Source organism: Indicator indicator, chromosome 23, assembly GCF_027791375.1.
Source record: "Indicator indicator isolate 239-I01 chromosome 23, UM_Iind_1.1, whole genome shotgun sequence".
Taxonomy (NCBI): Eukaryota; Metazoa; Chordata; class Aves; order Piciformes; family Indicatoridae; genus Indicator; species Indicator indicator.
Genome location: NC_072032.1, coordinates 1,923,859 through 1,936,363, shown reverse-complemented (window position 1 = coordinate 1,936,363; position 12,505 = coordinate 1,923,859). Strand labels below are relative to the sequence as shown.

General features: G+C 45.1%; 1 protein-coding gene across 1 annotated transcript in view; it reads right to left on the bottom strand.

Annotated features, from left to right (window-relative positions):
• Positions 1–12,505, bottom strand: part of LOC128974721 (acrosin-like) — a 75,969-nt gene that overhangs the window by 44,173 nt on the left and 19,291 nt on the right. The window lies entirely within an intron of this gene.

Sequence of the window (12,505 nt, the reverse complement as noted above, 5' to 3'; positions counted from 1 at the left end):
CAGCAGGGCAAGGGAGAGGATTCTGCATCTCTGCTCCTCTCTTTTGAGACCTCACCTGCAGTGCTGGAGTCCTTGAAACAAGGACATGGAATGGTTAAAGTGGGTCCAGAGGAGGCCACAAAGACGATCAGAGGGCTGGAGCACCTCCCTTGTGAAGACAGGGTGAGGGAATTGGAGTTCTTCAGCCTGGAGAAGAGAAAAAGTGAGATAGCTTAGAACAGCCTTCCAGGATTTGAAGAGGTCTACAGGAAAGAGCTGGAAAGGGACTTTGCACAAAGGCAGGCAGTGACAGGATGAGAGGGAATGGCTTCAACCCAGAAGAGGACAGATTTAGATTAGACATTAGGAAGAAATTCTTCCCCATGAGGGTGGTGAGGCACTGGAAGACCTCCAAACTATCTGGTCTTAGAGACTAGGAAGGTAGCCAAAATTTGGTGAGAACAGAAGATCCCAAGTAGACAAAAGCCTTATTCATGCTGCTCATAATTTGATTCTCAACTCTGTTTAAATTCCAAACTTAATTTAATTTTCTAAAGTCAAGTTCCACACTTGATATAACAAAGTTCATTTGGACTTTCTGCATAATGAAGGGAGGTTGGTAATGGTAATAGCAGCACATGGGAAAGGTTTCACCGTGCTCTTCCCCTGAAGGAGTTCCACACTTGACTCCATTCTGAGTCCAGCTCCTCATACAGAGCCTCTGAATAACTCTGAATAAATGATTTTGAACTTCTATGCCTCAGTTTCCTGCCTTTCCCAGGGAACTGTTGTGACAGAATGAGAACACATCATAGTCTGGGTCATTTAATGGAGGTGCAGGCAGCTGAAGTGGAGACCTCAGCCCTGACAGCATCAGAGTGTGCCAGAGCATTCCCTGACACGGTTGGACACACACCATTGTGAACTGTAGAAGAATCATAGATTCAGTCAGGGCTGGAAGGGACCACAAGGATCAGCCAGTTCCAACCCCCCTGCCATGGGCAGGGACACCTCACACTACATCAGGCTGGACAGAGCCTCATCCAGCCTGGCCTTAAACACCTCCAGGGATGGGACCTCAACCACCTCCCTGGACAACCCATTCCAGGCTCTCACCACTCTCATGAGGAAGAACTTCTTCCTCACATCCAGTCTGAATCTCCCCACTTCCAGCTTTATTCCATTCCCCGCAGTCCTGTCACTACCTGATAGCCTAAAACTCCCTCCCAGGTTTCTTGTACACCCAGCTTTCTTGTGCCTTGGAGTGCCATCACAGCTGCTTGAGATATTATTTAGTGTTAGGGATGTTCAGCCTAGAGAACAGAAGGTTCCAGGGAAACCCTAGAGCAGCCTTTCAGTACCTGAAGGGGATCTACAAGAAAGCTGGAGAGGGACTTTTTATAAGGGCTTATAGTGATAGGATGAGAAGGAATGGATTGAAGCTTGCAGAGGGCAGACTTAGATTGGAGATTAGAAAGAAATTCTTCACAGCTCAGGGTGGGGAGACAGTGGCACAGGTTGCCCAGGGAGGTTGTGGCTGTCCCCTCCCTGGAGGTGCTCAAGGCCAGGCTGGATGAGGCCTTGAGCAACCTGGGCTGGTGGGAGGTGTCCCTGACCCTGGTGGGGAGTTTGGAACTGGATCTTTAAGGTCCCTTCCAAGCCAAGCCATTCTGGGTCTCTATGATTCTATAAGTTTAGAAACATAGAATGACAGAACTGCTGAGGTTGGGAGAGACCTTTGAGATCATCAAGCCCAGCTGCTCACCTACAGCTCACAATCCACCACTGCTGCTTAACTACTACCACTGAACCATGTCCCTCAGCACCTCGTCCATGTGCCTTTGACAGAACTCTTTTCCAGAATATATCTTGTTGGAAGAGACCTCCAAGATCATTCAGTCCAACCTTAGACCCACTTTACTGTTTCACTAGTGATGTTTCAATGAATTAAAGCTTCCTTTTTTCTCTCTTCTTGTTGTCCTGCAGGCTACAGTGCTGGAAAAAAAGTAATTGGGCTGAGAAAAGTCATGGTCCTAACCTCCACATCATGATGAAGGCTTCTAGATGCCCATTGGAATGTGCTGCCCAGGGAGGTTCTGGAGTCACCCTCCCTGGAAGTGTTTAAAAACAAACTGGATGAGGCACTCAGGGCCATGGGTTAGTTGATTAGATGGTGTTGGGTGATAGCTTGGACTTGATGATCTCTGAGGTCTTTTCCAACCTGCTTAATTCTGTGATTCTGTGATTCTGCAGAACTTCCTGCAGTGTCACCTCAAGGACAAAGTGTTGTAAGTGAACAATGAGATCAACAATCTCTGGGTTGTATCACGAGAGTCCTGCATTTCACAAACTGGAGAATAAGAAAGTCAGAAGGAGATAAAATGTAGAGATGAAGCAAAATATGAATACAAGCCCTTGTTGTAGATCACTCAAGGTGTCCCTGAGATTGTGTGTGGCTGGAGGAAAATCTGACTTGAAATTCCCTGCTGGTCAGCAGGGGCATGTTGGCCAAACCCCTTGCCTTCTGCTGCAGTTGATGCTGCATTTCTCATTATTCTATTTCCAGAGATTTGCAATACCCCTGACATTACCTCACATCCATCCCTTCCTCCTGCTTCAGAGCTGATTTGCATTTCCTCCCATTACCAGCCCTGCCTTTATGCTGCCACTCCAGCCTCCCACTGTTCTGCTCAAGCCATTGCTATTCCACTCCTTGGCTACACTTCAGCCCATGACTTATTTCTGAATTCATTGCAATCCCAGACCCATTATTCAATCTAACTCCTTTCTTCTTGCAGCATCTTATCTCTCCATCAGAATTCATCTTCCCACTTAGTTTTTCATCAGCCAGGTAGGTCAAGGTTGGCTGATCTTTAGTCACAGTTCACAACCCAAAAATATGAAAGAACATTTTGGTTTTTTACCAATTTCCTAAGATATTCAACCTTATTTATTTATTTTTTTAATACCTAACATCTGTTTGGTCTCCAACAGTCTTTCTTAATAAAGTACCATTGGTATGGTCACAGAATACTCCAGATAGTGACTAAGATAGGCAGGAAATATTCCTAGCAGTCAGCTGTACCTTCAGCAGTCCTGCTTGCAGCTGGAGCTGGGGTTGTTTAGCCTGGAGAAGAGGAGGCTCAGGGCAGACCTCATTGCTGTCTACAACTACCTGAAGGGAGGTTGTAGCCAGGTGGGGGTTGGGCTCTTCTCCCAGGCAACCAGCACCAGAACAAGAGGACACAGTCTCAGGCTGTGCAGAGGGATGTTTAGGCTTGGTCTTAGAAAGAAGTTCTTCCCAGAGGGATTTGCCTTGGAATGTGCTGCCCAGGGAGGTGGTGGAGTCAGTGTCCCTGGAGGTGTTTAAGAAAAGCCTGGATGAGGCACTTAGTGCCATGGTCTGGTTGATTGGTTAGACTTGATGATCTTGGAGGTCTCTTCCAACCTGGTTGATTCTGTGGTTCTTCCCAATTCAATAAACTACTGGAGAGAGTCCAATGGAAGCTACAAATATGCTGAGGGGTCTGGAGCATCTCTGTGAGAAGGAAAGGCTGAGAACCCTGGGACTATTTAGCCTGGAGAAGAGCAGCCCCAGAGGGGATCAGATTAATGCATATCAATGTCTAAAAGGTGGGGATCAACAGCTCTTTTCAGTGGTGCCCACTGACAGGACAACCTGGCTCTGTCCAGCCTGCTCTAGTGTGAGGTGTCCCTGCCCATGGCAGGGGGGTTGGAACTGGATGATCCTTGTGGTCCCTCCCAACCCTGACTGATTCTATGACAAGGGGCAGTGTCCTTTCTGTGTTGAGGATGTTAGAGCTGGACACAGTACTCCGGGTGAGGTCTCCCCAGAGCAGAGCAAAGTGCCAGAATCAGCTCTTCCCATGACATGAAAGTCTAAGTTTTACACCTTTTAACTGATGTATCTTTGAAAAAGCCACATCTCTGTGCAATGTTTGTATCATTTCCCTTCTGCTGGTGTTCTTACAGCTCCAGTTCTCTCCCTGCTCTTCTTTCCCTGATGTGTACACTGTGCAGAAGGGAGCTTCTGTGAACTGCCAGGGATTCAGCTGAATGGAGCTGTATTAATGTGTTCCTTCTGAGAGTCTGATGGAGAGCCTCTGCTTAACACTGTGGGAAAGCATCAAAAAACCACAAATTGGAGATGAGTGCCCAGCCAGTCTTTGCAGAGCTCTCTCATCAAACACAGCTTCCTTCTTTATTAGTGCTGTAAATGCTCTAAGTGTGGAAATATCATTTTGTACAGAAGCTGCAGCCAAGCTACAGCCAAGCTACAGAATAGCTAGGCTGAAAATGGATTATGAAATATGCAAATAATTTCCCAGTCAAAATAGGACAAAAATGATAATCTGGATGAGGGAATTGAGTCCATCATCAGTAAGTTTGCAGATGACACCAGGTTAGGAGCAGGAGTTGATCTGTTGGAAGGTAGGAGGGCCCTGCAGAGGGACCTGGACAGGCTGGCTGGGTGGGCAGAGGCCAATGGATGAGATTGAACAAGGCTAAGGGCAGGGTTCTGCACTTTGGCCACAACAACCCCAAGCAGTGCTACAGGCTGGGGACAGAGTGGCTGGAGAGCAGCCAGGCAGAGAGGGACCAGGGGGTGCTGGGTGACAGCAGCTGAACAGGAGCCAGCAGTGTGCCCAGGTGGCCAAGAAGGCCAATGGCATCCTGGCCTGCATCAGGCATAGTGTGGCCAGCAGGAGCAGGGAAGTCATCCTGCCCTGTGCTCAGCACTGGTCAGGCCACACCTTGAGTGCTGTGTCCAGTTCTGGGCTCCTCAATTAAAGAGAGATATTGAGGTACTGGAAGGTGTCCAGAGAAGGGCAACAAAGCTGGGGAGGGGTCTGGAGCACAGCCCTGTGAGGAGAGGCTGAGGGAGCTGGGGGTGTTTAGCCTGGAGAAGAGGAGGCTCAGGGCAGACCTCATTGCTGTCTACAACTACCTGAAGGGAGGTTGTAGCCAGGTGGGGGTTGGGCTCTTCTCCCAGGCAACCAGCACCAGAACAAGAGGCCACAGTCTCAAGCTGCACCAGGGGAAGTTTAGGCTGGAGGTGAGGAGAAAGTTCTTCACAGAGAGAGATTTGCCATTGGAATGTGCTGCCCAGGGAGGTGGTGGAGTTGCCATCCCTGGAGGTATTCAAGAAACCTGTGGCCATGGCACTTGGGGCCATGGTTGAGTGGCCATGGTGGGGTTGGGTTGATGGTTGGGCTCAATGTTCTTAAATGCCTCCTTCCAACTGAAACAATTCTGTGATTCAGGAAGAATGAAATAAGAAACTTTTACGGAACTGCTCATAAATTACAGAAATGGAAGCACCAAGTTCTATGGAAATGACTCTAAAATACCTATAGAATTGAATGCTAAATGAGAGTCTTTCTAAAACTTCTGAGGGAGCTGGGGTGGTTTAGTGTGGAGAAGAGGATGCTGAGGGGAGACCTCATTGTTCTCTAGAGCTCCCTGAAAGGATGTTGCTCTGTTCTCCTTAATATCAGGTGATAGAATGAGAGGAAATGGCCTGAAATTGTGCCAGGGAGGGTTAGGTTTGACATTAGGAAAGATTTCTTTGCTGCAAGAGTGGTCAGGGTTTGGAACAGGCTGCCCAGGGAGGTGGTGGAGTCCCCATCCCTGGAGGTGTTTAAAAAACCTGTGGCTGTGGCTCTTGGGGGACGTGGTTGAATGGCCATGCTGGGGTTGGGTTGATGGTTGGACTGGATGATTTTGGATGTCCTTTTCAACTGAAACAATTCTGTGAATCTACGAACAGAGAAAATTAAAGGATGCAAAGTTTCTGGAGATCTCTTGGAGAATTTTGAGAGAGTTTGGGTTGATTTATTCAGTTACAGAAAATATTCATCATCCTCCATGCAAGTTGGCAAAGTGTTCTCAAGGATTCAAAATCACAGCAAGAACTGAAGACTTAAGTGTCCTGCAAATGAGTTATTACCTCAAAGAAGCGAGGGATAAAAGGAAGAATAAGACTGTTCAGGAGATATCAAGAAGGGGATAACATCTACTCTGCCCCAGTCAGACCACATCTGTAGTGTTGTGTCCAGTTCTGGGCTCCCCAGGTCGAGAGGGACAGGGAACTGCTGGAGAGAGGCAAAGAGAGGCAGTGAGGATGGTGGATTGGAACATCTCTCTGATGAGGAAAGGCTGAGAGACCTGGGGCTGTTTATTCTGGAGAAGAGAAGGCTGAGAGGAGATCTTTTTACCATCTATAGATATCTGAGGGGTGGGTGCCAAGATGAAGGTTCCACACCAAGATAAGGAGAAACTTTTTTTACTGTGAGAGTGCTGGAGCTCTGCAGCAGGCTGCCCAGGAAGGTTGTGGAGTCTCCTCCTGTGGAGCTTTCAGTATCCATCTATGTGGATTCTTTCCTGTGCAACCTGCCCTGGGTGATCCTATTTTGGCAGGGGGTTGGACTCAATGATCTCTGGAGGTCCCTTCCAACCCCTACTCTTCTGTGATTCATCTGCCATGTCAAATGAACAAGATGAGGCAAAGAAAATTACTCTTAGGGACTATTTAAGAAATTATTATTTCTATTATTTAATACAGTTGCAAATTCCCCTTGGGTGGCATTTTGAACAGCAAGGCAGGTTAATTAAACTTTCAACCAGTCCCTTCAATGCCATTAACCATGTAAGGAGTGATATAAACAGGCAGGGCTTATTAAAAAGAGAGCTGACAGAATTAACTAAAGGTTGAGGAGGGAGCAAAGAGAGCTTAGAAGGTGAATATGCCACAGTGTAAGCCCAAGCATGATGATTGATGTGTCTTTCAGGTTAAATGAAAGCAAAACAGAGCTTAAAAAATGCTAGGAAAGAAAAAATCTGCTGCATTGGTAGAAGGTTATGTGAAGAAATCAAGGGACCATAAAGAGGACACTGCAAGTACAAATGGGGATAATGAAGCAGCACAGCCAGAGAATATTAAGATAAACAGAAGAGGGTTTTTAAAAATAGGCTAGAAGACAAAAATAGGGAAGAAAATACAAAGAAATTGAAGGAGAAAAGAAAGCATGGCAGTGTGAGGAGCTAAACGTGAGTGGGAATGTGTGCCACATCTTTCTGAGATTGTGATGGCTCTCTAGCTTATTGTGGTCATTCATGGGCTGAAGCTGAGGGAGACGAGGTTAAGACTGGATCTTAGAAAGAAGTTCTTCAGTACAAGGGTGGTGAGACTCTGGAATAGACTGCCCAGGGAGCTTGTGGATTCCTCCCACCCTGGAGGTGTTCAAGGCCAGGTTTGATGAGGCCTTACACAACCAAGTCTAGCTGAGAGGTGCCCCTGCCCATGGCAGGGGAGTAGATGATCTCATAGGTCCCTTCCAACCTGAGCCATTCTTTGGTTCTATGACCATCAAAATATCTTTGTAGACAATGGATTTCCACCTGCTCTCAGAAAGAAACTGAAGTAACTAGAACAGTAGAATAAGGAAAGGACACATGTCATAAGGATCCTCTCTGTAAAAGATTACATTCAAGGGTGGAGAGTGAGCTCAGAGTGCTCTGTCTGGAGGGATTTGTCACATTAAATCAGTGATGGCTCCATGGGGCCACCATCTCTGGAAGCACCATCTCTGGAACCACCATCTCTGGAATTGTTGTCTCTGGAACCACCATCTCTGGAACCGTTGTCTCTGGAACCATCGTCTCTGGAACCATCGTCTCTGGAATCACCATCTCTGGAATCATCATCTCTGGAACCACCATCTCTGGACTTTGTAGACACAGCAAGAGATGCTAAAGGAAGAAAACAGAAATGAGGTAGAAAACCAATGAGGTAGAAAACCTATGAGGTGTCTCTCTTCTTGGGCTAGTTAGAGGGGGCTTAATTCTGATCTAGTTGGAGATGTCCCTGCTCACTGCAGGGGTTTTGAACAAGATGACCTTCAAGCGTCCCTTCCAACCTGATGCATTCTGTGGTTCTGTGATTGAACCCTGAAGATTTCTTACCAGTGCCAAGGAAGATGATTTGCTTGATTCCATCTCCTCAAGTTTGTTTTTTTATTCCTTACCTTTCCCTTTGAAGCAGCTGCAGTTACCCACTGGTGGATATTCATCCTTTACTATATCCATTATATTCCTTCTTTTATTTTTTTTTGTGAGTCCCATGAGAACTACTCAGAATTTAACTCTTGAGAAGCTCCTTTAGTGCAGGCAGTAGTCAGCTTTTCATGCTCTAATGTTATTCTCAGGGCTTCTTTCTTCTTCTGGGTAATGGAAGGAGAGGGAGGAGGCATGACATCTGCAGCTTGTAATTATTCATGCCTAGGTCCTTTCCCTGCTTTGGGATAAAGCCCAAGCAGCTTCTTCCCTCTTGGTGCCTATTTTGTACATAATGCATCTGTACAGTGTGATAATCAGCACATCCCTCACTTCATTATAATATAGATAGCCAGGAGTTCCAGGAGTTCACCTGCTCTGTTATATCCAATTTATCATCTGGGGGAACTCTCAAAAGCATTGCAAAGTTTGGCCACCAGCACTCTTTGGAGTGTGTATTGCCAGGAGGTGGAGATGTGCTGACTGTTCAGCAAAAGGAAAAAGTATGTTGAAAAGCAGAAAATATCATCAGGGAAGACTGCAGTGAAATAACTTTCAGAGCACTTGGTTAGGAGACTCTAAAGCCAAAGAATTGTAGGAAAATCAGCCAGGGCAGCTAATAACCTTAATTCAGCAGCCTGCTGCCAAAGGTTAGCAATATGCTTGCTACTAAGGGGAGGATGGTAGAAGGTTGCTAAGTGTGCAAGTGTGCTAATGGAGACACATCAACTACATTCAGTGATGAGATTGGGGCGTGTAAGTCTGGCTGTTCCCTTAAGAGACAAACTCTGTTCATGACATGGTTTAAGCAAAAAAAAAAAAAAATGTAGTCAACAACTCCCTTCCTCTCCCACATTCTTGTTACTCTTAGGTTTGGTACTAAAGAGAGGAAATTCAAACTTCATATAAGAAAGAATTTTTTCACACTGAGGGTGGTGAAACACTGGCCCAGGTTGCCCAGAGAGGTGGTAGATGACCCATCCCTGGAAACTTTCCAAGTCACGTTGGACTGGGATCTGAACAACCTGATTCTGGTTAAAGACATCCCTGCTGACTGCAGGGGGGTTGGACTAGATGACCTTTAAAGGTCCCTTCCAACCTACAGTGTTCTATGATTAGGAACAAGTTCTGTACTACGAGGGTGGTGGAACACTGGAATAGGTTGCCCATGGAGGTGGTTGAGGCCCCATCCCTGGGGATACTCAAGGTGATGCTCAATGAGGTCCTAGGCAACCTGTTCCAGTTGAGGATGTCCCTGCTGACTGCAGGGAGGTTGGGCTGGATGACCTTTGGAGATCACATCTGGCCTGGACCATTCTATAATTCTATGATTCTGTGATTCTGTGATTCTATGATTCTGGGATTCTGTGATTCTGTGATTCTATGATTCTATGATTCTGTGATTCTATGATTCTGTGATTCTATGATTCTATGATTCTGTGATTCTGTGAATCTGTGGTTCTATGATTCTGTGATTCTATGATTCTGTGATTCTATGATTCTGTGATTCTATGACTCTATGATTCTGTGATTCTGTGAATCTGTGGTTCTATGATTCTGTGATTCTATGATTCTATGATTCTGTGATTCTATGACTCTATGATTCTGTGATTCTGTGAATCTGTGGTTCTATGATTCTATGATTCTATGATTCTGTATTCTGTGATTCTGTGATTCTGTGATTCTATGATTCTATGATTCTGTGACTCTGTGACTCTGTGAATCTGTGATTCTATGATTCTGTGATTCTGTGAATCTGTGGTTCTATGATTCTGTGATTCTATGATTCTGTATTCTGTCATTCTGTGATTCTATGATTCTATGATTCTGTGATTCTGTGATTCTGTGATTCTATGATTTTGTAGTTCTATGATTCTGTGATTCTATGATTCTGTGATTCTGTGATTCTATGAAGTGTGTCAGACCTTTCCCCTTTTCAGGCAGATGTTTCCATAGCTGGCATGATCCATGTTCATCTTGTTCAAAGAGAGATGAAAGGATCCTATATAGGAGGAGAGGTTGGAAGCAGAGTCCTTCAAGCCTCCTTGCCGTGCTAGTTCCAAACAAGAAGACATGAGGTTTCACTTGAACTTAAGGAGAAAATTCTTTACTTTTGAGGGTGGCAGAGCACTGGCAGGCTGCCCAGAGAGGTTGTGGAGTCTCCTCCGGAGACTTTCAAAACCAGCTTGGATATTATATAGAGATAGAGATGAGATAGAAATAGAGATAGAAAGAGGTAGAGGTAGAGGTAGAGGTAGAGGTAGAGGTAGAGGTAGAGGTAGAGGTAGAGGTGGAGGTAGAGGTAGAGATAGAGATAGAGATAGAGATAGAGATAGAGATAGAGATAGAGATAGAGATAGAGATAGAGATAGAGATAGAGATAGAGATAGAGATAGAGATAGAGATAGAGATAGAGATAGAGATAGAGATAGAGATAGAGACAGGGGTAGAGACAGAGACAGGGGTAGAGATAGAGGTAGAGATAGAGATAGCAATAGAGAGAGAGATAGAGAGACAGAGATAGAGAGAGAGAGACAGGGGTAGAGATAGAGACAGAGGTAGAGATAGAGACAGAGATAGAGAAAGAGAGAGAGAGAGAGAGAGATATAGAGGTAGAGATAGAGATAGAGATAGAGACAGAGGTAGAGGTAGAGATAGAGATAGAGACAGGGGTAGAGATAGAGATAGAGATAGAGATAGAGATAGAGATAGCAATAGAGAGAGAGATAGAGAGAGAGATAGAGATAGAGATAGAGACAGAGATAGAGATAGAGATAGAGATAAAGATAGAGATAGAGATAGAGATAGAGATAGAGATAGAGATAGAGATAGAGATAGAGATAGAGATAGAGATAGAGATAGAGATAGAGATAGAGATAGAGATAGAGATAGAGATAGAGATAGAGATAGAGATAGAGACAGGGGTAGAGACAGAGACAGGGGTAGAGATAGAGGTAGAGATAGAGATAGAGATAGCAATAGAGAGAGAGATAGAGAGAGAGATAGAGATAGAGAGAGAGATAGAGAGAGAGAGAGAGAGACAGGGGTAGAGATAGAGACAGAGGTAGAGATAGAGACAGAGATAGAGAAAGAGAGAGAGATAGAGATAGAGATAGAGGTAGAGATAGAGACAGGGGTAGAGATAGAGGTAGAGATAGAGATAGAGATAGAGATAGAGATAGAGATAGAGATAGAGATAGAGATAGAGATAGAGATATAGAGAAAGAGATAGAGATAGAGATAGAGATAGAGATAGAGATAGAGATAGAGATAGAGATAGAGATAGAGATAGAGATAGAGATAGAGATAGAGATGATAGAGATAGAGATAGAGATAGAGATAGAGATAGAGATAGAGATAGAGATAGAGATAGAGATAGAGATAGAGATAGAGATAGAGATAGAGATAGAGATAGAGATAGAGATAGAGACAGGGGTAGAGATAGAGACAGGGTAGAGATAGAGACAGGGGTAGAGATAGAGGTAGAGATAGAGATAGCGAGAGAGAGAGAGAGAGAGAGAGAGACAGGGATAGAGATAGAGACAGGGGTAGAGATAGAGACAGAGGTAGAGATAGAGACAGAGATAGAGAAAGAGAGAGAGATAGAGATAGAGATAGAGGTAGAGATAGAGGTAGAGATAGAGATAGAGAGACAGAGACAGAGACAGAGACAGAGACAGAGATATACAATATATAAATCTAAACTGAGCATCACATTGCAGAGGAACTTGGGCAGGAGAGTCAGCTGGAGATCTCTTCATCCTAACATGATAGACTGTACAGCATGAGGGCTTGTGGAGTGGGATTTCAAAGCCAAGGTGATCTGGTGTCCCATCCAGAAGCCACACAAACTACACACAAGTTACTCAAGGTGTCAATATTATGCTTGATATAGTTACTGTTGGACCTACCAAAGCCTGAACACAGGGCAACCCAAAACTGCCCTTCATTCTATTTTCTCTACATTATCCTAACCTGGGAAGCTTGGTGAGCAGCTGGTGTGAACAAGAGCAGCTCCCTTCTCCCCTCATCCCCTTTCTCTTGTACCTTTATATTTGAATCCAGCCACTTCAGTCTGGGAGAAGGAGATTTGTTCTTTTCACTGGATAATATCCTGGCTTGGATAAGAGCATTGTGAGCACACCTTACTACAAACCTGTGTCCCACCTCTCATGTAAGGACAAAGACTGCTGAACACAGAAGGAAACCCAACTTCTTCACTTAGCCATCCTGCTGATGCCTCTGGCATCAGGTCTGTCACCAGGAACTGGTGTCACAGCACATCAGCAACTGTCCAGGCTGCAAAGACATTATCAGTGCCAGAAACAAAACCTCTGCCTGTCTGTGCTGGCAAACAAGACCTGTAGATGCAGTCTAGTGCAGATCTCAATAGCTGTGCTATAAAACCACTTGGATGGAACCAGTTTATAGTCATGACAGAGTTTGTTGC